This window comes from Falco biarmicus, chromosome 6 (assembly GCF_023638135.1).
Source record: "Falco biarmicus isolate bFalBia1 chromosome 6, bFalBia1.pri, whole genome shotgun sequence".
Classification (NCBI taxonomy): Eukaryota; Metazoa; Chordata; class Aves; order Falconiformes; family Falconidae; genus Falco; species Falco biarmicus.
This window is the reverse complement of record NC_079293.1, coordinates 47,322,459-47,347,037: the sequence shown is the minus strand read 5'-3', so window position 1 is coordinate 47,347,037 and position 24,579 is coordinate 47,322,459. Positions and strand designations below refer to the sequence as shown.

The 24,579-nt window shown below is 41.9% G+C and overlaps 1 protein-coding gene across 2 annotated transcripts in view; it reads left to right on the top strand.

Annotated features, from left to right (window-relative positions):
* The first annotated feature begins 5,654 nt into the window (after window positions 1-5,654).
* IPCEF1 (interaction protein for cytohesin exchange factors 1) overlaps window positions 5,655-24,579 on the top strand; it is an 85,429-nt gene continuing 66,504 nt past the window's right edge. The window contains exon 1 of one of the 2 annotated variants that reach the window (XM_056342692.1): window positions 5,655-5,973. The gene's annotated coding sequence lies outside the window, so the exon portion shown is untranslated. The remainder of the gene's footprint in view (window positions 5,974-24,579) is intronic. The other variant, XM_056342694.1, reaches the window with a different exon arrangement.

The window sequence follows — 24,579 nt, the reverse complement described above, 5'->3', positions numbered from 1 at the left end:
GGAAAGATGTGTTGGATCCTTTGGATTAAACTGACCTTGTCCTGCTCTACTACTGTGGTTTCATTCCTCTCTTTAGTTAGAGTTTTCCTTTGCACATCCTGTGGTTATGGAGCACTTTTGTGGTCATTGCATAGAAATGCTTTTTGTCATCTTGCAGGCTGTAAGGTTTTGTAATGCATGATTGCTCTCGAGAAAGCCATTGACTTAAAGTAAAATGTAGAAAGAGCTCTACAAAAATACTCAGTTTGGAGAATGAAGAGGGGCTGGGCTAAGCTGAATGTATGGGTGGGATATGTCAAATAAGTTTCAGTTGTGTAGCAGTAACTCCACAGAGAAACCAACCTGCTGAAGTGTTACATGCCCATTTGTTTCTACTGCTACATTTTTGTGGTGCTGGAATATGAAAGTCATTCGAAGTAGTTATATATAGTTCCATGCATGGCATTTGAGCTGTAAGATGCATGACAAAAGCAGTCAAGATCTGCTATCAATATATACTTTCACCACATTCTACTGCCTACGCTGCTGCTGCATCGGTTTAAAATAGTAACCCCTCTTTATCCTGTTGCCCACACGATGTGAGCCCAGCTCTCTGGCAAGTGTGTAACCATCAGTTTTGCCTTCTTTTGTGATAGTTGGGAACTGCTGGTGAGATCGTGTCATTCCCACAGGGCCTTACGCAGTGGTCCAAAAACTTGGTTAGTTTGGGTGACTGTGGACTCAGTCCAGAAGTGGAAACTCAAATTTAAATACAATGTTGCTGGACCAATATCACTTAGAGTTGGGATTTTTTTTATACATACTAAGTATGAAACAGGCAGGAGTTGTCTGTTACACATACTTGCCAGGAGGAAGAAAAATTAAGATTACATATTCGGTGGAGGAAAAAAACCCCAGACCTTTGGGTGTCCTCCAGTTCCTGCCAGTGGGAGAAATGTGTTTGTTTTAGCATGACATGAAATAGGTTTGAAAAGAAATGTTTACATCTCCTTGTGTGGCCATGTCAGTTGTTCAGGATGATGTAAGCCACTGAATTTCCCTCTTAAGTGTTTCTGCAGTTAACCAAATATATTTTTTTTTGGAGAGGGCAAAGACATCTTAGATGATTACATGATTTGTTAATTGGGTACGGAAGTGGAGGAATTAAACAAAAAACATGCTGGACAGTGCTGATTTACAGGGACAATCCTTGGGGTCAATTTGTGATTGTAATTTTTGTTTGTTCCCTGGGCTCTGGTGAGGATGAAATTTCACCGTGCATGGTGCCAGTTTGGCAGCTAGGCAGCAGCCAAGTAATCAGAGGACAACCAAGTCCAATTTATAGTGCCACTTTCAGCAAAGCGGGTTAGCTGCCTGGGTGTTGTGTTTGGCTGTTTCTTTTTTTGTTTCTTCCTCCACCCCCATAAACTAGCCCTCCTTCAGTATGGATGGGCCAGAGTAGGAGCTGCTGGAACATGCCTGTGGAGCAAACCCAGTGAAGCCATGGGCTGTGCTTGCTGCTGGCACTCAGCTGCCATGAGTTTTGATGTACTCTGGGAGTGCCTTTGCAGGTAATGAGCCTCCAGACCCTTGTGACCTTCGCTTAGAGGCTTTTTTCTTTGCGAAACATTTACTGAGAGCCATAGAAAATGCCACAGTCTAAAACAGCTCTCTGTATTTAATGGGGTTTCCAAGTAATTACATGCTTCTTGTGGCTACTTATTAACGTGCTTCCCTCTTCCATACCCCATTAGCTATTTCCAATGCAAATGCTTCTAATGAAATCCTCACCTATTTCCAGTGAAAATGTTAAATATTCATAAATGGGCTATATAATTTTATCTGTAAGCTGTGTAAAACCCAAGCAAACCAAAAAACCCCTGAAACACAAGAAGAAAAACTTTTCCTACCTTATAATAAAGTAGAAAATAATAATAAACTTCAGGAATGATAATGAATCATAATGAAACTAAGGATTTTCACCCAGGTGAAATGATCACTCAGATGGCTGCATCTTGGGTGATTTGTTTGATTTTATTAAATGGTAGTAGGAAGTGAGGGCAGCAGTTCAGGTATTGTAGATTCTTGTAGAGCAACTGTGGTGGTTAAATTTCTCTCATCAGAACTTAAAGGCTTTCTTAAGGATAACTTAAGAGACTGTCTTCTTTCTTAAGCATAACTTAGGAGACTGTCTTCCCCACGCCCATTGAACATCCCATTGAACACACAACTCTTAATATCTTCTGGCACAGCTCTTGGCTGTTTGTTTCTAGTGGGAAGTTGGTATAAGTTGCTATAAGTGAGTAGGATGAGGACAAAATATAAACTATCTCCAAAATGAATTATTTCCCTTACCCTACTTCCTTCTTTCTGACCTTTTCCTACCTACATTAAGGCCAAGGGACTTTCCAGGAATTTATTGCACAAACAAGCAGCTATAAAGATTTTAATATTTATAGCATAATCTAGTTTGTTTTGATGTCCAAGATAGTTTTGGACAGAGCTTTCCAGTAAAAATAGCGCCACCGGCAAGACAGTATTTCCAAGCTCTCAATTTGCGTAAGAGTTCCTCTCTGCCTAGTAGGCTGTTGGCTTAAACTCTGCTTTGAAGCTGCTTAGACCACCCCAAGCAGCCCTTGCCCTTTAGCTTCACATTGGCTTCTTATCTCTGTAGAGGAAGAGGAGCCTGCTCTTTCTCCTTGCTTTTGAGTTTTGTAACTCTGAATTCACAGGTCCTGTTGGAGAGATGGGTGCGGACCTGCTGCACAGCCCTCCTGCTTCTCTGCTGCTGCCTGTGCCTGCCCTGGGCAGGGTGATGGAGGGACCAGAAGGTGGGGAGGAGCCCAGCAGCTAAAGCAGCAGTCCCTTTCTTCCTCCTGCTCAGGAGCTGAGCAGCAGGCCTCTGGTTCAGCTTTCAAAATATGAATATAGAATGTTTTTGGTTGCAGAAGAGATGAGTAGTTGTTCAGGTTTGGGTTTTTTTTTTAGAAGTAATAAAATCAAAATTAGGAAATACAAACCTTTAGGATCGAGTGCACCTTACTGTTTCCCAGTCAGAGTCTTGCCTGGGATGCTGCCGATGGGGCTGGGCATTAACCCTTGAAGCAGCAGGCTCCTGCTGAGCTCCGTGGCCCTCATGCCATCCCGGAGGAGCTGCTCTGTGGCTTTTTTCAGGGCTGGGTTGGATTTTATTAACAGCATCTGCACTGAGAGCTTCCTGCTGCCCTGTAGCCCAGTAGGGGATTTTCTTCCTCCTTCAGTGTGGCTTTTTCATGAGCTGGGAGCCAGGTGAGACTCACTCCCAGTTAGCAGGGAGAGACTGGTGTGGTGTGCTGGGTCATACACCTGGTCCACGTCAACTGTGTGGGGCCCTGTGGTGAATAACCTGCACTCGACGGCTGTGACTGTGGTCCTGATGAGCTGTGGGTCAGAACTAGCTTGTGAGCGTACTCGAATAGCAAATGAATCTGGGGCTAGAAAATGAAAAACCAGAGTAGAAGACTAATGTGATAAGCATGAGTTGTTCTTTGTTTTGCAAAGTTTGTGGAAGTGTGGGAACAGTTTGGAGAGATGATGTGTCCCACAGCATGGTGTTAATGCAGAGGCAGCATGAGAGAGCCATTATTTAAAAAAAAAAAAGGTTTTGGAGCATTTGAGCTCCTCATGTGGCACGGCCATGATTCACCTAGTGCTGTGCAGAAAGGCCTGGGTTAGTGGTTGGACTTGATGATCTTAAAGGTCTTCTCCAACCTAAATAATTCTATGAAAGCAAAGTGGCAAGTAAGCTGGGGTTGTTGGGGAGAGACTGTGAAGTGAGGCAGACACCCGGGGATGCTCACGCATGGGTGAGCCTGGCCACAAGAAGTGCAATTGACTGGTGTTTGCTGTTGTGCGTGGGGTGGATATAGTCTGTGTGTGTGGAGTAAAGCTCTAGCAGGATGTGGAAGAGGCTCAGATTTCAATATCATGACTCATTTTCCCAGTGGTTGACCAAAAAGGGGGGAATGTGATGGGAAACCATGATGAGAAGTACTCCTGTTGGTGTCAAGAAATGGCAGTGAACAAAAAAAAATATAAAAAAATCCCAAACCATCACCAGCAATTTGAAGTTCAGAAAACCTGAATCACCCCTGGTAACTGAAGCATGTGATGTCTCCCACAGCTTGCTCCTGAAAATGTAGATAATTTTTTTTTCCTCTAGTTTCCAGTGAAGTATTTAACATGTTTTCAAAATGCAGAAATTTTCAGGCACCCTCTGGTCTCACACAGTGCTTGCTGCTCACATAGCTGGGTGTGATCGGAGACATCTTGGCAAGAGTGGGCGAGACTGGCAGTGTTGACTTGGGGCAGGAGCAAGTTGAGAGTTGCACCAGCCTGACTAGTTTAGTATGAGCTCTTCGGGTTAGACAGACATAACACGTTTACATCTTAAAATAAAGTGAAAGTAAATTATAAAAACAAAACAAAACAAAAACAAAGCCATTAGTGGAAGAAGAGACGCTGCCAAAGCATGGTTCTCTGCTTGTTCTCCAGTACTCTTACCTACCTTGCACCCCCTAAGACAAAATCCCAGGTAGTGCCTGAAAAGAAAGAGGCACACTAGGTGACCCCAAAGGCTTTCTTCTCTTGGTCAAAGCGCCAGATCAAGCAACAATTCTGTTATTTTTCTGTAGCTCTTGAGTGGCTTCCAGTGATGACCAGCTCATTCAGTCTGTTGCTGCCTTCTCCCTTTGCTGAAGCAAGGTGACTGGTGGTGGCACAGGTGCTGCACATGCATTTGGGCTGCAGTTGTGTGCTCCTCTAAGTGGCTCCGATTTGTCTGTCCTTGCTGAGCACCTTGGGCAGTTTCTGCATTTTCACTCTTGCATGCCTGCAGAAGGCAGTGTTGTGTTCAACATGCTTGTGCTGCTTTCATACTCCAGGATAAATAAGCATTTCTCCTGCTAAGTAAACAGAGCTTCTCTGGCAAGAGATCCTGTCCAAGGCAGCACTAGGTGTGATTCTTCTTTTTACTTTTTGTGTCAAATATGTTAGGTTTATTAGATCGGTTTCTGATTTGTGGCTGCAGGGGTGAAATGAAAATAGGATGCTGTTTATGAAGAGGATTCAAGTGAACATTTGAACAAACAAGAAAAGGCCAAGGAAATTAGAGAAGTAAAAACAGGCGCTATTTCTTCATCTTTGAGCAGTGCTAAACCAAAAATACACCAAGTGAATGTGTATGCGTTTTGCATTTGTGTGTGGGTTTTTTTTTTTTTCCTCTCAGCCTGCTGTCTGGAAACTTTTAATATTATTTTCCTACAAGTTTCCAGACAATAAGAATATCTTGAACTTTCAAAATGTAGCTGCAGGTAATTTTGAGGGACGGTTATGATCAAGCTGCTGCTTATTGTGCTGTTGTATCTGGGAGAGCAGACTGCTTGCAACATCTGGCTTTTCTGTTCCCAGTCCTCCCACTCTAAAACCAATGCACATCACATCAGGTGGCTTTCAAAATGATGAGCTCGTCACTAGATCCTCTTTTCACTGCCCTGTTTGGTGCAACTTTTGAGAACAATGTAAAATGGATTTTTAAAGGCTGGGGATATATACCACAGTATATAAGCACAGGTAGATATAATTATTGATAGGTTTGAGAACCGGAGCCATTGTAAGGTAACGGATACACTGTTTTAGATGAAAAGTGCATCAAATAGAGATTGTGTTGATATGTACTTGGACTATTAATTATGTGTTTGATTCAGAAATGCACAAAGCACCATTTGTGTGCAACTTCAGCAAAGTTCACGTGGAAAAGCTGAATCATCCAAGCCATCTGAATGATGTGCACTCTTTGGTGGTTGTTTTCTTCAGCAGGCAGCTGGTGATCTCTCTTCCTGTATTTGGGGTGGGGGGGAAGAAAAGGAAGATGGGAAGGAGCCTCCATGGGAGGGGAAGCCTCTTGGTTCATATGTGCAAACTTTATGATTTTCCTGAGAGATCTCTAGATTTGTGGTAAGTTAAAACTTTTTCAGAGGATTGAAGAGGCAATATATATTACAACTAGGTTACCAGTGGTTTTATTTTGAAATAGTAGTGCTTTATCCACTTCCCAGAAACCATTTGCTTAGTATAAGTTATATTTCAACTGGTGATTCATGGGGAGGACATGGGAGTTGTGCTAGGGCTGGGGATCCTTTAGACTGGGTGGCTTCTGTGCTCCTGCTCCCCTCTCGAAATCCAGAGGTGAACTGTGAGATTTGATGCCTCTCAGCCACCAGCCAGAAGATGACAACTCTGCTTCTCTTGTGCTGCCTGTGTTGTAAACTTAATGTGTATGTTTACCTGCCTAAGCTCAGTGGTAGTGAAGGGCTGTCTAATGCTGCAAAGGATTCCAGCTGAGGAGTGGGGGCCACAGGTGACAGGCGTGGGGGCGATAGTAGTTTTGCAGACACTCCCCCCGCACACACCCTACAGCTACATGATCTTTAGTTTTTTGTATGTAGGATGTATCTAGTTTTCTGTGGGATGTTTTGTTTAATTGACGTTGGCAAACAAATTAACTGTTTTTAATGCTCTATCCTTTTATTACAGTCTTATCTATTTAGATCATAAGTTGTGGGGGGTTTTGTTGGTGGTTGGTTGGGTTTTTTTTTTTGTGTGTGTGTAGCAAGCCATATCTTACAGCTGTAACTTCCTGAGCATGTTGGGTCAGTGATTTAATTGGTCTCTAGGCACTTTCATACTGAATTGTAGTAATACAGCTCAAAAGGCCTAAAGAGCAGCAGAATGGAAAAAGCAACACAAAGAAGCTTTGCTCAGAGATCTTCTTGTTGGCTTGATTTTCTTTTCTGTTCTTTTTCTTTTCCACCCCCCCATCCCAAGTTGAAGAGGGACACAACCAGCAGGCATTCAAATCTTCTTTTGTCTGCACCAAACTCTGTGACTGTGTCAGTATGAATAATAATCTGCCTGGGAAATGATGGCGAATTGCTTGTATTTCTAACCAACAACTGTTCTAACACAGAACAGAAAAAAAGGGTCAGGACTACTCTTCTCAGCAGGTTCTTCAAGAGAGTCTCCTGCTGACTGTGCTGGGGGGCACTTCCATTCTCTTTGGTGACTGTCATTTTAGGGCTGGCAGTGCCTGTCACATAACCTGAAGTACTCGCCACAGCAGGTAGTTCTAACGAGGGGGGTAACAGTTCTTTGCTCAGAAAACATTGGCCTTTGAGGAAATATTAAATAAAATGGTGTTGCATAGTCTTAAGAAGAGGTGACTGGACTGGTGTTGTAAGAATAAACATTATAAAGATATGTGTAAGAAACTTATAGGACAGATTTTTACAAGATAAGAGACAGTGGGCTTAGGAGCCTAAAATCAGTAGAAAAACCTAATGTCAAGGAGAGTTAAGCACTGGTTTGGGCTGCTGAAGGAAGCTGTGGAACCTCCATTATTTGATGTATTTAAGAACAGGTTAGGCAGCCTCTGTCAGGAATAGCCCAAGTATAATTGATCCTGCTGGGAGGGACAGACTTAATGATCTCTTGATGTCTCTTTCCAATGTTATGAATCTGCAGAGATGTGAGTAGGCTGTGCATAATTGCCTCCTGGTAGAGTTCATCAAGCGCTTCCAGGTTGTTCTGGATAAAAGCCACCATATGCACTTCAAATCACTATAACCATAGTGAAGTTTTGAGGCTTAAAGGAGCCTGAAGCAATGTGAGTCAATGCATGAGGGGATTCAGTTCAGTGGCGCCATAGAGGAAAAAAGGACAGGGAGCAGTAACATAAAAGAATCAGTACTTTTGCTGTTTTGTAGTTATCTGGAATCGACTCATCATCTTCTATGATTACTATTGTCATGTCTTCAGTCAAGGCACTTGCAGAACATTGTAAAAAGCTATTTATTTTGAAAAACTACAGGGTGTTTTTCCCTTAACGAAAGGAAAGTATTAAGGATGGTGCTACACTTCTGAGTCTTCAAGGGAAAGCATACTGATAGTTCTAAAAGGTGTTTCAGTCTTTGAAAACAAAACCAACAGATCTACAAAACCTACTCTTTAATATTGCTTCCTTTGGTATGATGAAGCTGAAAGACCTTCCTCTGCCTGGTTCCTATTGTAATCCTTAATTTTTAAAAAGGAAAAGTAACTAGTGGACAGGCAGGGTAGCTCAGTGCTGATGGAAGTAGTTTGTTTCTGTATAAGTTCTTTGTTAAAACAAGCTGTGAAGCAAAAAAAAAAAAAAGTACCCAACCCCATCTTTCAACCAATGGGTGGTGGCCCAGGGATAAGAGCTTTGTGGGGAGACGCAGTGATGGCAGCATACTGAAAAATTAGTTTTCCATACAGTGCAAGTCATTAGTGGCCAGTCTCCAGAAAGCAGCACCAGATGCCCTGATTATTTTGGTATGCAAGTCTGTAGAAAGCTCCAAAGAAAAGGAACTGAAAGAATGGTGGCAGGTCCCTTGCTAGCAATTTTAAAGATGTGGGGTTTCATTTGCACATGCGTACAACAGCTCTCTTCAACAAAAAGCATGGTGGGAAGTGGGATAGACTGTGTCTCTTCAACCACTCAAAGGAGTAAGCCATCTGCTTTTCCATGTCATCACTGAACACTATCTGGTCTGCTGTCTTTGTCTCTTATGGACCATTAATTCTTTCTGTAAGTAACACATGCACTATGCACTTCTTCAGGCCCGTCACTGTTATCCTTTCTGTGACTTGATGCACATACAAAGGCAGTAGTGATTTTAGGAAGCAATAGCTGAGTCTGTGTATCAGATTCCAAAGTATGTTCTTGGGCAAGTTTTCAGGTAATCCATTTATATGCAGTTGAAGTGCTTTGAAGATATAAAGTGCCATGTTGCTGATAAATACTGATTAGTCATGCAAATAAATGGAAATATTTTAATTAGAGCAATTTCAACATGACTCTAACTGTGCAAAAAGAGTCTATATAAACATATTAATTAAGTAATTTATTAGTGGGAAAAACTTCTGATTAATGACACTGTGTTTTAATTTTTTTGGGGGGTGGGGAATAATACACATAGTAAAGTAGCAATGCAGGAGAATAATAATCTGATAAGATAAAAACCAATAACTAATAACCTCTGTTTCTCAAAGTATGCAGAAAGGTGCAAATGAGATATTTATGTGTCTGCATCTCTTCTTGAGCCACAGTAGAACTCCGAATAGGCTGGAGATGCTCAGATATGTACTGCCTGAAATGTGGCAGCTTTGCCAGATGGTTGCTGTTTGAGTCTACCTACGTGTCCTATGGTTCATAGTAGTTTTGCTCTAGGGTTTAGCACCCTTCTTTCTTGCAATGTTTTATTGGTATTGTGTTTTGTTGTGTGTGTGTGTGTGATCTGCCAGCATCCTGACTGGGAGTAACAGCAAGTGGCTGGAGCATTTGCCATGAGGCCTCTGGTGTTATGCAGGAGATGCATGTCAAATGTTACCAGGTCACTTATATCTACTTCATAGTCACTTCTGCATGTGTGTACAATTGCATCTGAGGTGAATAGAAATGGAGGGCCAGGATCAAGGTATCGTATTATGCTATACATGTTCAGGAAAGCTTTGGAGAGTTGGAGCCAGATCTTTCTTTCACGTTCTTGAGTGTGGTTGCACCCTACATTTTTGCTTCCCTTGGAAAGCAGAATCAGTTACCTTTGTGATGGGGAATAGAGCAGAATATCAGGCTATTGATATGTGTGTTCATCAACTTTGACAGTTGTGGTGACGCAAGTCGAGGCAGACTTAAAAGAAACACTATGTCTGCGTGGCTGGGTTCGGACAAAATGGCCTTTACTGTTTATACAAACTATTTATATATCTTACACAGTGCAGGTGTTAGACCCTGATAGGTTTTTTGTGTCCTCCTTCTTGCTTGCTATTTGCTGTTGCTGTAGGTGCCCGTATGCTGTGGTTCTAAGTTCCGATTCTTCACATCCTGTTCACATACCTGACAATCTGTCTTAAAGGTACACGGCTAACTAAGTCTTTGAGGTCAACTAACTTATCTGCAGACCCCAACAGACAGTGTATCTGGGCAATGTAAGTGACAAATGTTTGATGGACCATGGGAATATATTCATGAAATTGTTCCTTGTCTTCTTGGTTTTAGTGGAGTGTGCCAGAGTTCAGTTAACCTCCATTTAAAAATCAGGAGAAGCAACAGTTTATCTCGTGGCAAACACCACACAGTGGCTCAATTTACTGTCTGCCAGTTAGTCACAACACCCACATTCTATTTAATTTATGAATAAAATGCAAAGGCTTAATGTAAAATGAATCTTCCAGTCCAGCTTCCAAGTTTCAGGGGATTTTGCCTGAGCTTTTTATGAGCATTTACATGTGTGTATTTTTGTGGGTATATGTGTATATGCCCATGTATTTTTGAATCCCACCTGAATTTAAACTACTCATCTGTAATATTTATCAGAGATGGAATAGCAGGACTTGTCAGCTCTGTCTTTCAGAGTCATTCTTCCACCTTTGCTACAACCCTTCCCAAAAGCTTAGACTTATAAAGTCAAGGCACACAGGTCTGCCAGTTGCCACATTTCCCTGTCCTCACAGCAAGTCCTCTTACCTAGAAAGGGGGTAAAACCAGGCTCAAGTGAATGGTGTAATTATGCAGCTTGTGTGACTTGCAACTTTATGCCTGTACAAGAGGCATATTTCTCTCCCCTCCCCCTTTTTTTTCTTTCAACTGAGAATACACAGCAATAAATTTTTACAATCATTGAGGTTGTGATGCTTACTGAGTACATATTTAAATTTTTTATGGCTGTCTACACAAAGTTCAGTGCAAAACATCTTGTTATTCATTGCTATTCTCTTTCTAGCGTAAGGGTTACACTCCAAGTGCAGCTGTGTCTGTCTCTGCCTTTAAAAAGAGGTCAAATTGACATTTAGGAGTTGTGCTTTGAAAAAACTGCTGTGACTTCATGACCTTTCTAAAACTGGTGTTCTCTGCCTTTTAAATAGGGACTTTCACTTGAAGGAATTTACAACATATTTTCCTCTCAATCCTTCACACTTAGATCCTGGCTTCGTTCCAGGGTGTAGAAACTAGATTTGTTATTGCCTTATTTACAAGGTAGAGTTTCCCCCCTCCTTGTTTGCTGAATTTGACAGATTGTAGACTATCAGACGCCACTTAACCTTTTTAAAAAATGTTTTATTTCAATTCTTTTTGCCTTAAAGAACCATTTATTCTCTTGAGAGATCCTCATCAGAATGAATAGGAAAAGTGGGTTATTCTGGATTAAATTTGTAATACCATTGTGTCAAATTGTGAGTTTATCAGAATGGGAGAAAATAGATTAAAGTTGTGCTCAGTTTTACCAACAGAATTTTACTTAAAATTCCTGTTTTATTTTTCCTGTGCATTTGCATATTTGGATAAAATTTGGGTAAAACAGTGGTCTGAATTTCCATTCCAAGCTTAAAACAAGACTCAAACATGGTAAACGTTTCAGGGAACAAACCTGTTACCCCAAATGGCTTCTGGCTCGAGACTGCAGGTTACTTATTTTTACCTTCAGTTTTTGTCTCTTGATATCTGACTGGCGCTAGGAGCCTGAAGCTCTGTTGGGAGACACAGCCAGCACTGGGACACTTGTCAGGAAGACTTGTGCATTCAGGACATGCTCAAGCCTTTCTCTCCCAAACATGCCATCATTAAGTCCTTCTGCCTCCTTGTTGCCCAAAACAGCTCCTCATCAGTACCTTCCTCTTGCCAGTGACCCTGCACACAGGTCCTGGGCCCAGAGTTTTCATTAGGAAGAGATAGTTGATGGTTGAGAGAGGTTGTAGTCCAGAGTTTGTTTTGGGACCAAAGGGCTCTTAAGAAAGCTCCCAAGTGAGCTGGTTGTCCTCCTGGTATCTCTGCTTTTCTGCTGGATTCCTCCCACTGCAGAACAAGGCTGCAGCAGTGCCAGGTCCTACTCAGGAGGGTGGAGGAGAAATGGTGCTGTGGTAGGGACCGGACCATGGCTGGAGGAGCTGATGTGTCTGTCTGATTATCCTGTTGTGCCAGGAGTGCTGGGTGTTGCTGAAGATCCCTGAGGAGGATTGTAGATTACAGCAAAGAGTAAGATACCCTACACCAAAGCACGTCTGATGTCTGCAGAGTCCATCCACACAGCACAGTCATTGTGTGAGGTGAAAGCAGGCACAGTGGCACCACTGCTGAACCTCACTCCTTGGAGACTGGCACCAACTGACTGCCCAGCATTGGTGGGTCTGAGGCATTTGTGCCTGTGGTGCTGGTCAGAAGGTCTGTCTGAGGAAGGTCTTCCTCTTAGATGCAATACTCTTTGGTGCTTGCCTGCTGGAGCTTCCTCACTTTTCTCCTTTCACGGAGCGTACGCAGACATTAGAGGTACAGCTGGAGAGATCTGGTGCTTTTCTGCAAACTGCAGCATCTTGTGTTAGTAACCCTGCAGACCCTACATCAGTCTCTGCTGGTTTTGGCAAAGATGGGAACTTCTGTGTGAGTGTGCAGACAGTAACTACTGATACGTGTATTACTTATACAGCATAGTCTCATATTACTTTCTTTAGATTTATTTCCAATGGATCTGGGCAAAAGGCTAGCCCTCATCTGGAATTTCTGAAAATGTTCTGTTGCTGTGTTATTTCACTTCCCGCCCCCCCCCAATATCACTGTGTGAGCAGATGGCGCTTGCTGTCTGACTGGTTGGGCAGCCAGGCTTTTATTTGTATGACTGCTGCAGGAGGGCACAACAGTAGCTATGCAGCTAGCTGGGCTTCTGAGGAGTTTTAGTGGAGACTAGTGCTGCTTGGATTTTCTGATCCACTCAGCCCTCTTTTTTTAAAAAAATCTCAAATATACTGCAAGAAGATCCTGAATTGTACAACTTAACTCATTTGTAACAGCATGACATGCAGCTGAGGTATAACAGTCTGGTGTACAAATCCTTCAGAAACTGCTTCCATGGTTTCCTATTTGTTATTTGTGGCTTTTGACTGCCTGACTGAGTTGTGTGTGGGTCTCTCTGCCCCATGACAAACTTGCAGTAGGAGAAAGATGATTTGTCCTCTGTGGATGAATATGGGTATTCATATAAAGCACAGACTGTCCAGTCATGCACATCAATAAAAATCCATTCAAGATAATGATGATAAAAATGGTTCATATATAAGTCAAATAGATAGTCTTCTGTAAACCCAGATACTAGCCAAGTCTGTAGAATGTGCTTAACTTATGCCCTGGTCCTGCAAGCATTTATCTGTGTGTGAATACATTTACGTAGCATTGTTGACTTTGAGAACTGTTCTGAAGAGTACTTCAAAGAATAAAAAAAGCCATGGAATACCCAAATCAATTTTGTTAAATCTCATCTATTTTAGTCTTCAGGCTGTGGTCAGGTGTATTTTGTATATCGGTAAGGGAAGGCTATCCCAGAGGTAAACAGCGTTAACTGTGAACTTGCAAGATGTGAGCGCAGGTCCCAGGGCTCCTCAGCCTGCCTAACATCTTGTGTCTCAGGAGTAGGAAAACAAAGATGGTAGGAGAAAGTAATGTTTAACTCTTATTACAAAGTCTTATAAAAAACTGTGAGACAATCAAGAACTAGCTATGGCTCTTTATATTTCCTATTTGGGGTCAACAGGGTAACTGACATTTGATAGTGAATGTAGCTTATTGCAAGGTTTGGGTGTGAAACTTCTTGTAAATTCCTTCGGGTTTGCCATCAGGAAGAAAACTTGGAATGACTTGTATGGCCTCATCCACAAGCTAAAACTACTTAACAACTCCCCACCACACCCACCACCCCAAACAAACAAACAAACGAACAAACAAACAATCAAAAGGCTTTGGAGCTAAATGACTGTTTAAAACCACTCTGGTAGACAAAATTGAATTTGATTTTTTTAAAGAAAAGATATTTAAATCATGTATATGTTAAATATGATGGCAGTGAGTGTCAATAGTCATTTATAACTGTACTCCTTTTTGGCACACTGAAGACTTGTAAGCTGTGGTCTCTTAGTAGACACCGAGCAGGAGAATGGTGCCCATTCATTCTCGCAGCATCGTTGTTGAGCTGACTGAAATATGAAGTTCAAATGCCTCTTTAGGGGATAGTTTCATGCTTTATCATGTACATGTGTACTATCAAAATTCACATTTGAATTGATTCCATGCCAGTGAGAACATCATGTATAGCTGGGTCATAATGGAAACCTGGATACAATGAATAAAAAGAGAAGAACTTGAAGGGAAAGAATGAGAACAGGAAGTCTAATCTTCAGCTTTTCTATATATAGAGGACACCTCAAGGGTAAGCACATACTGTTTTGTAGAAATACATTTAAAATGTGTTTTGTAGGCACATATTTTCACTGTGTTGTCATGATTGAAAACACATGTAGACTCTGAAAAATTATGTGAAGCATGCAGAGCCTTTGCTCATGCACATAAGTAAAAGCTATGCACAGTGTATACGTGTATAAATATTTAGCTGGAGGAACAGCCATATGAGAACTAGTTCAGAACCATCCCCAAGTCAGGAAGCTACAAATTATAGGTCTGAAATTTACCACACTGGCATGTCTACATAAATGAAACCAACTGGAAAGATAGGAGGGAGGAAAAACACATTTACAAATAGTATTAGAGAAGAGGAGAAATGCTAAACCCTTTTCTTGGCTCTAATCAGAAGGCAGGAAGATTATTACAGACAAGAGGTTTCAGGCTTCAGCTAAACAACTTCCCGGCTCTGAGTCTGAGTCTTGGTTTTTATTTACATATTTGCATGCAATTGGGGCTTTAAGCATAATCATTATTTTGATAGAGGCCAAGAGGCGGCATGGTTAAATATGGTTTTTCCCTTTCCAGGAACACTGCCATCATCTTATTTCCTCTTTATCTTTGCCAAGTCTTTAAGATGGGATGAAGTCATCTTCTTTATCTACCTAGTATCTACCATGACGAAGCCTTGATCCTGACCAAGGGTGTTGGCTGTTTCATGAATGTTGAGTTGGGAAGCAGCCATAGGAAACCTGAATTTGTATTGCAGACAGCAACACTTCAGCTAGAGTAAATACAACTGATACTTGCAAAACCACTGAGACAACTGCTAGTTGTCACAAGGCCTTATACAAGCACTGGTACATCAGTCCTCTTCCAGTCCTCCCACCCTTAGCCTACACCAGAGCAAGCTCTCAGAGCTTCTCTCCTGGCTCAGCTGTCACACTTGCAGCTCTAACTCAGTTGCAGCCAGGCTGCTGAAGGCTTGGGAAAAGTAGCTGCCTGGAACTATTGGTCGCTTCTCAGATCCAGGTGTTCCTGGAGCTGGAGTAAGGACAGCAGGTAAAATACAATCCTTTGAACTGAAGAGTAGGAAAAGGGGATGTCAGTAGGTCTAAAGCAAGAAAGCAAAGCAACTATGCATGTTTGGATTTGCCTTTTCCTTCTGCCTCTCTGAAGAGAATTGCTGAGCAGAGGTGTAACTCTTTCTGATGAGGAGCATCCCCACGTGGTGGGGGAAGGCTGGCGCTCACCTCATCTGGCTGGGTCTGGGAGGTCTGTAGTATGACTGGTGAGAATGTATCAGGACCGCTGCTCTTCCTCATGCAGACTTCTTGGAGCTTTGTCCATGTCGTTTGCTTCACCAACTTGGAGGATGTAAGGGAAGAGAAGGAGAAAAGAAAGCATTGTGTAAGTTGGGGAAACTGCCTTAATTATGCAATGTCTGAAACTTCTAAACTGGGGGGGAGGAGGGGTAAAAGCAAACATTTTCTTGAAACTGTATGCCATGAAACTAGGATTGAACACGTAGGCTCAGCTCATCACCTGGCTTCTCATCACCTTTCTTCAGGAAAGGAAATATGAGGAGTTTGTAAGTGCCTGGAAACTGGAGGCTTGGTGTAGGGAACTCCCTTGTTACAGGAGAAGAATCAGTAGGTTTAGAAACTTTAGTTCTGTCCTCAGGCTCTGCTGTTGGACAACATAAGTGGACACTGCATGTAACCCTAAGGAAAATGACTGTCAAGAATGTGTTGGCATTAATGTTACATGGCAGCTCCTGGAAACTGGCAGCGCCTGGACCAGAGGTGCTTCTGTGGGAGGGTACCAGCACGAAGAGCTGACTTCTGTCTTATTGTAGCCATGGCATTGTCATCAGCTTTGTTAACTTAAAATAATGAGACTTTGGCCAGCAGTTAGTAGTCTTTGCATCTTTTTAATTCCTCTGGTTGAAAAGCTAACTGCTGCTGTTAATGAGGTAGGTTAATCCTGATTGGTGTCTGATAATAAATACCTGTCTTGGGTAGTACCTGGGGACTGCAGCCCACACAGCTGGGGAGCTGTGGTTCCCTGTAGCGCTCAGTGGATTTGTGTCTGCTCTTCACAATGTTTCCGTCTGCAGGAGAGATCAGCTGTTGCTCTCCGTGGGTGATTTGGGGAATGGAGAGGGAGGTAAGCCAAGTTTGCTCGGCACTGCAAAGCAAACGGGGGAATAGAAAGCCCCTGAATTGTAAACCAGTGCTCTTCTATGGCTGGACTATTTTCCCTGCTGTCAATCTTTTAACTTTTCAATGGCTGTGGATCATTCAGTAGTACGTGGTGGTGGTCAGTCACTACCAGTTATTTGGTCCTTGAAATGACCTTTGCTAGATGGGGTTCCTGTGCCTGCAGAGAACTTGTCTGAACCATATTTAATGAAGAACATGAAAAAACATTAGTCTGAAAATTAGGACTAAGGAAAACATCTGGCTGGATATTTCTTCTTCCAGAATGAGTTTTAATTTTCTGTTAAGATTTTTAGTCAGTGCTTTGATATGTTTGGAATGATGACACTTACTTTTTGCAGTAAGAGGTGGTCAGGGTCTAAATCTTATTTCCATTTAATTCCCCTGGATTAGAATGCACGCAGTTCTCCTTACTGGAGAAGGGGGAAGGAAATGGTTTGAGCTGTGGTATGAAGAAGTTGTGTAAAGAGAGGCTCAAAGTTTGTGGCTTGTGATGTTTCCACTGCCCGCTCCATTGTGCGCATATAGAGTGCAGTCTCTTTGGGTACGACACACGTGTACTGTTGTCACCTTCTACAGCAGAAGGCTGAGAATAGACATCTGCAGGAGGGGGAGTCTCTGCTGGGCTGTAGTCGTTGGAACAAAGCTGCATTCTAGAGATTTCAGTGGAGTTGGATTTATATGTGGCACTTCTTTCAAAATATCTTCCTATGTATTTCCCAAAGGCTTTTTAGCTGTAGGTAATGCTCCTTTTGGATTACCCTGTGTGTGATAGGGCAGAACTGGGAAAGGAGACTTAAACATTTAATCTGAGTACCATTCATTGGATTCAAAATTGGTTGTAACTAGTGCTTTCTTGAATACTTTGTATAGCTGTAATTGCTAACATTTTACACAATTGCATGCTGTTCCAGCATAACCAGCTTCTACCATGCTTTGATTAGAGCTGATGGGATCATGCACAGAAACTAGATGTCTTATTAGGCTCTGCTTATCTCATCCCAGAGCACAAGAGCTCCAAGAGAGCCTCCGACTGAAACCTGAGCTCCCCACAGGGCGAGCCCCAATGCAAGTGTAGGCTCCTGCTCACCTCTCTGGCTGGAGGAGGTCACCCCACCAGCTTTCAGGTTCTGCTCTTTAAACCAGCACTTCATCCAGCTGTAATGCCATGGCTGGATCAGGAAGCGTGCCGTTGATGCAAATCTTTTGTGGTCTAATGAGTAGTTAATAGTTAAACACTTTATGACTGGTGGAGGCTGGGTCATATGCTGGCTCAAATTTTTAATGTGAGGCTAGGCTATAGAGAAATCTTGAACTGCTGCAGTTGAGTGTTTCTGGCAGACGGCCTAAGGGGGAGAAGAAAGGCTTTTGTAAATACACTGCTGTACAAATGTATGCTTAATGTGTGCACGTATATGTAGTATTTACTAAACAAGTAGCTTTGCGCAGTGGGAGAGGTAAGCAGCTGTTCTGCGTATGGCTGGGGCATGGTGCTGCTTCCCAGGAGAGCCTGGCCCCATCCTCTCCTGCCAGGTGTTACCAGCCCCAGCGTGCAGCAGCAGCAGCACCCTGATTTCTAAGAAAGCGAACATCAGCGCTTAATACAGGGATTTTCTTTTGGAGGATGGACAAAAGCTCTCAATTATAAAGATTGTTTAGTAGGAAGCACTTATTAAGAAGAAAGAAAACATCCTGGATAAAATTTTAATTCCAAATGTCAGTGTTTAGAGGGAATGCCAAAGAAAGCATTGAATGTCTCATCTTCGTTAGATTAAAGAAGTGTAGGAAGCACAGTGACTTCAAATTCAGCATCAATCTGCTACTCAAGAAACCACATAAAGTAACTTTAAAAAGTGGATCTAAATGATATGAGAAAATGTGTTGAGAGAAAAATAAGAGGAGCAGCTAAAAGGATGAAATGCATCAAGACTTCTTATGTTTGTTTTGTTTCAATGTACCATTATTAGAAACTAAGAGTAAATATTTGTCTCCTGTCAAGGAAGACTTAAAAAGTACCAATAATAAAATGAAAAAGATAGTATGTGTAAGCAGAAAATTACAAGGGTCTATTAGAAATAAAAATATGTTGTGGTTTTTTTTTTTTTAAATGGAAGTCATATCCAATAAAGTAAAATGGCAAGGACCATAAGTTCTGGTAAAGTTGTTAGGTTTTTTAGTTTGATTGCTAAAGTAGTACAAAATGAACTGGGGAGGGGTACATGCCAAAAATCCTTCCAAGACATCAGAAACAGAAACCAGAGAAATATTTTGATCCTGTTTGAGTTGTAAAAGAAGTGGGAAAAGATGACAAGACCATAAGAAACAGTGTTAAATGAGCCCTTGTACTAAATGTTTCTAGTGGAAAGTTTTTTTGTGTTGAAGAAATCGAAGGATTTCTAAGTAAGCAATCTAAGTCATCTTTCTAAGATTTCTAAGACATCTAAGTAGTTCAAACTGAACTACTACTTGGATTTGTGAACCAACCTGAGCTGAAGGTTAATCCAGTTGATAGATGATGTGGTGCCGTAAGCATGTTAATTCAGACCAGGAGTGCACTTTGAAGCAAATCTTCTGATTATTCCCACTTACCTTGCTGTGGCACACGTGGTAGACTGAGCTCGTGTTATTTAAAATGAGTATCCTTGGAATAAAATTAAACTAGATGTGCTCCACCTATTTTGCTTTACAAATTCATTGTTGTTGGCCTACTGCACTTTGTGCCCATTGATGCAGTGGACTTGGCAGGGCTATTGCCAAAGGCTTGTGACAGGCAGCTACAGGTCTTTTGAAGCTTAATGGCTAATTAAAAGATGGCAAGTGAAGGTCAAGGTCAGAAACAAGATATGGAAAAGGGGAACTAGAATTTCAGTACATTGGGGCTCCCCAGCTTGAAAAAGAGGATTGCAAGTTAATGTGATAAAGGTTTGTCAGTTCTGACTGGCCCAGGGGTGGTTAGAGGGCAGCGCTGAATACCCACTTTTTCACAGGAAAACTAATATGCGCCTTTTAATAAAAAAAAACAATAAAAACCCACCACCACACCCTAAAACCAACAAGCCTGACAGTAAATTTAAGCACAAAAGAAACTACTTTTTCACACACCACACAATTGAATTGTAGGAGTGAGTGTGGATTCTGTCTTGCTGAATGTGTAAATGGATTCAAAAAACAAGAAGAAAAGTTTATGGAAGGACAGGCTGTTGAGAGTTACTGCATAAAACAAAGCTGTGGAAGTCTTGCTTCAAGACGTACCCAGACTGTGGGATGGTTGAAGCCCCTGTGGAAGCCTCATTTGACATTGTCTCTGTTCCTATGCTCTCTACTTTGGCATCTGCTGTTGGCCACTGTCAGAGGTAGGGTTTGGGATTACCTTTACTCTGATACAGTTCACAGCATTGAATAAAAATTCCATTTTCTTTTCCCCCCAAAATCTGTTAAGTAATCCAGAAAAATAATAATCCGTGAAATCAATTTTATTCAGCTTGTTATTGAAGATACAAGTGCTTCATCTCTGAATTCCCTTGGGGGACACCAAAATTATCCATATTTTTTTTTAATATATCAGCCTTGGGGCAAGGTCTCTAGAAAGTGCTGTAGATGAAATCTGCACACATATATTCTTCTCCAACAACATTGCATTCCCTTTCAATGGCCAAGGAAGTGTGCTTTAATTTTGGAGATCCTGCTGATGCTGTGAAGACTTGTGCAGGGCCTCTCAGCCTTGTGCACCATTTGTAACCTCACTTGCAGAGTCTTGCTGTAGTAGCCAGCTGTGGAAGTACCTTGGTTATACTGTCTCTGTGTCAGCCTTGGGAGTGATGTTGCCCTTGGGCATCTGGGCCAAAGATCAGTGGTAGCAGGGAGGTGGCTGGTGGGGCATGGGACAGGTGGGGAGAGGTGCTTTGCCAAGGACTGAGACAAGCAAGAATGTTCATAGGGTACCTTGGTAGTTTCTGGTGGTGGGTGACACCAGGGATGCTACAGCTGTGGTTACAGCTGTTGTAGCAGCCTGTACCACAGGAATGGAACTACTTTTAAAGTGATGACATTGGGGAAAACAAGTACAGCTCCTTAGAGAGTTAAAATTGGAAGATCAGGTGGATGGGTGTCCTGGGAAGCAGAAACTGCCCAGGGAGCTCCCCGAAGGATATGGTGCTCTTCTAAGTTTCAAAGATGCTTGGGACTCTTCAGCAAAGAACTGGTGTGGGCTCTTGGGGAAAAGGTGTGTGGCAAAGCAGAAATCTGTAACACTGGCTCATCTAATCACATCTTCTTTCTTGCCTTCCCACTTCCCCTTTTTCACTAACCATTCACCTTTGTGCCCCTTTGTCTCTTTTTGGAATAGACAAGGAATTCCTATATAACAGGAACTGTTGGAACTAAAATATAATATATGAGCTTGAAATGTTTGTTGAAGTGCTGCTACATCCAAAGCATTGCGTGATGAGCTGTTTGGGTCTCAGCAGCTGTTTATAGTGGTGGAACAATAGGAGTAGCAGAGGGGTGGAGGAGCTCTGAGCCCTGCTTGAAGCTTGGAGGATGACATGTGGCAATGTCACGGAGTCATGCTGGCCACAATGTTGGAGAGCAGCTGAAGGGCTCTTTGCTTTGTTTCCATCAGCCTGAGCTTTGCTGCTTTCAAGGGAATTTGCCCAAAGACTAGTCAGTTCTGGTATAAAAGGAAAATAAATTCCTGCTTGTGGTGACAAGCTTGAAAACTGTATTTGACAAAACCCTAGATAACATTGTCTTTTTAATCAAGAAGGCTTTTTTGAGAGCTGGTTAAGCAATTGCTCCCTTACAACAAAGCAGAAACCAGTGGAATATCTTTAGTGTGCCTGCATGGGAAGTTTTGCTATCTTTGCACAGAACTGCTGCCATTAGCAACGTCAGTGTTGGTAGAGGTGTCACACAAGTTCTTAGTGTTTTGTTTGGTTTTGTTTGATCAGGGTAAAATCTAGTCTTTACATTTTCACATTCCTCATCCATACAATGGGCTTAACACTGAGCTGTCTTCCTTAAGTCTTGCAGAGATATCCGGACTTAAGTCTTCACAGAGGTGAAGTGCCCTGTTGAGGCACATTTGAACCTCGAAGAAAAATTACTTGATAAAAAAGGATCAGTGAATCCCAATTACATTTCTTGAAGTCTAGTGCTTAGGTACTAAGCCTATTTAAAATAGAGAGATTTTCATCACTAGACCACGATGACTCAAATGTTTACTAAGATGCTTTTAATCCTTTCTCTCACCTTATTATGACTGACTGTTGATGATGAAAAATGCAAATAAGCTGGGGAGGTGGAGGAAGGATAGAAATCATAGCTGGGCAGAAAAAGTGACAGGAGAGCATCCTTCAACTTCTTCGTCCTGGTGGGTTTATTGCTGTGCCAAGGATGAATGCTGTGGGGGAGGAAGAGAGAGAACAAGGAAATAGCAATTGTGGATGCTTTGCAATCTCAGCAGAAAATACTGATGAGAAACAACACACATGCAGCTGAGGTCAGTGCTTTCCCTGGTGAACAGGTCAGCATGACCTCCTTTGCTCCTGGGAGGTGTGAGAGCTCAGCAGTCAGCTTCCCTCAGCCCAAGGATGCACAGCAAAGGAAATAAACTGGGAGGGAATTTGATTTGGGGAAATTCAATTTAATCCAAATGAATACAGATGATGTGTATATATCATTTGAAAAGCCATTATTTGATAAACAGGTGTGCAAACAAAAAGACCACGGTATGTCAGCCTTTTCTTACCAATGTTTCAAAAACTGGCCTTTTGCAAGTTAAAGATTTTTGAAGGCTCTGCATTTCAGGTGGCTATATCATCACAGTATTTGAATTTAAATGCAGCTCATGTGACCCTAAATTGTGATTGAATTCAATGCACTCTCAGTGACTTATATACAAAGTTATTAAAGTTTATTGATGAATTGTTGAATTTGATGACACAAGTCAGTGGCTGCATTGGCTTTTAATCTATTTATTTTACAGCTGGAATGGGATGTCCCTTTTTTGTGTTCTTTACAACTGATTAGGTGGGCTAGCCTGAGGAAGCTTAGAGCACAACTCAGTTACTTCAAAAAATAAATTTGAGATACATGAGAATAATGATATTTTTTAGAAGACTTTATAACACTTTAAAATATTTTCTTTTTCAAGAAATATGCTAGGGTTTTTTTTCTTTTTAATATTTGGTTTTGCAAAATTACCCTGTGTTTAGAATAGAAACAACTGAGTGAGAATACAAAAAATGTGTGTGGTGTTGGTTTATTTTTCTTATTTAACTAATCTTTTCTTCTCAAGAAAAGCATTGCATCCAGCAACTCCCCTCTTTTCTTAATTTTTTTCTTTTAAAAAAACATGCAGTAGTTGGATCAAGGTAGTCCTGTCCATGAAAAAACATGAAAAAACTCTTAAGTTTGATGACTTGGCAGAACCACTGAAACGTATGAATGGAGAAGGACGTGCTGGCTTAGTGAGAAAAGAAAACTTCTAAAGGAGTCTGTTTTTGAAGGTGAATAGTCTTAATTCATTACCATATCCCTAACAGTGGTAGTTTACAGTTGGATTTTAGCACATATTTTTACAAATGTGCACAAGTACACAGGTTCTCTTAAACTTGTATTTGTACTCATGTGTATCCTGCTTTTTGAAAATACATACATCTTTCTGCTTCTGGGAAGGCTTTTTAATATCTTCACTACTGGTTCGTGGATGACCTGCTAGTCAGAGGTAGGTTTGGATCTAATGGGGAATGCAGGCTCATTGCAACACCCAGGCTGGAGGGGAGCTCAGGAGGTGTCAGTCCAGCCACCTGCCCACAGCAGGCTCAGCTGTGAGCTCAGACCAGCTCACTCAGGGATTTATCCTCTTGAGTCTTGAAAACCTCCAAGGATGGAGACTGCACAATCTCTCTGGGTGACGAGTCCTGCTGTTCTCATGGGGAAAGAGGTTTTCTTTATACCCAGTCTGAAGCTCTGCTGTTTCAGCTTCTACCTGTTGTGTCTCATACTTCTGCCATGCACCACTGGGAAGAGCCTATCTCCATCATCCTGCTGACCCCCTTGTAGATGGCGGAGGGCTGCTTGATTGCCCCTGAAGCTGTCCCTTCTCTAAGCTGGAAATGTCCCAGTCCCTCAGCTTCTCCTCACAGGACACGTGTCCAGCTCCAACCATCTTGGTGTCCCCTGCTGAGCTTGTCCCAGTGTGTCACTATCTTTCCTATGCTGGGGGATGGGGTGGGGATCTCAAACTGGATACAGTATTTAGATGTGGTTCAGGTCAAGCAAAGGGGGATAATTATGTCCCTCGATCTCCTGCTTATGCTCCCATCAATATAGCCCATGATGCTGTTACCCTCCTTACAAGCCCACCACACTCCCAGTGTATCTGCAACACCCAGTTCCTGTCACAGGGTTAGTGATGAAATTGTCCATGTGAATATTTACAATGGGAAGCTGTCACGGGCTCTCTGGCAGGTCACTGCATTTTGCTCATGCAGCCACAGCAACCAGCAGTAGTGTTAGTATGACTGGAACTGCTGAAGGCCTTTTATCAGAGATGAAAGGAAAGCAGTGGTATAAGGTTGTGCAAGAAATTATTTTGAAGCAAAGAGTGGGATTTAGGATTCTGTACATATGTTAAACTCTTTGATTAGTATAGTGCTGCAATAAAACCACTGTCTAATGTTTAACTCTGGCAGCTGTTTGTTTTCAATATGATTAAGCAATTTTCTGGTCACTTTAAAGACGTTCTGTTTTTCTTTTGTGATAACACTGTCATTATAAAGATCGTTCATATACTGCTTTCCTGTGTAACAGTTAGTTTGGGGAACTCCAAATATTTTAGAGGCATTAATTAGTAAATTTTCAAAACATTTCTCCAATGTAGGTAATATGTACCTCCTTTAAAAGTGTGGAGGTAACGCTATGGAAGTAGGCAAGGCTGGAGTCTGAGTGCTCGTTCCCTGCTCAAAGGCTGCTAGTCCCATGCTGTCCATTAGCATTTCATTCTCAAAGTCTCACACTGGGATTTAGCCAAGTGGTAGAGGTAAATATACAGCTGATTTCCTCCCTTTTGATTTTGCAAATAATGGTCCCACAAGG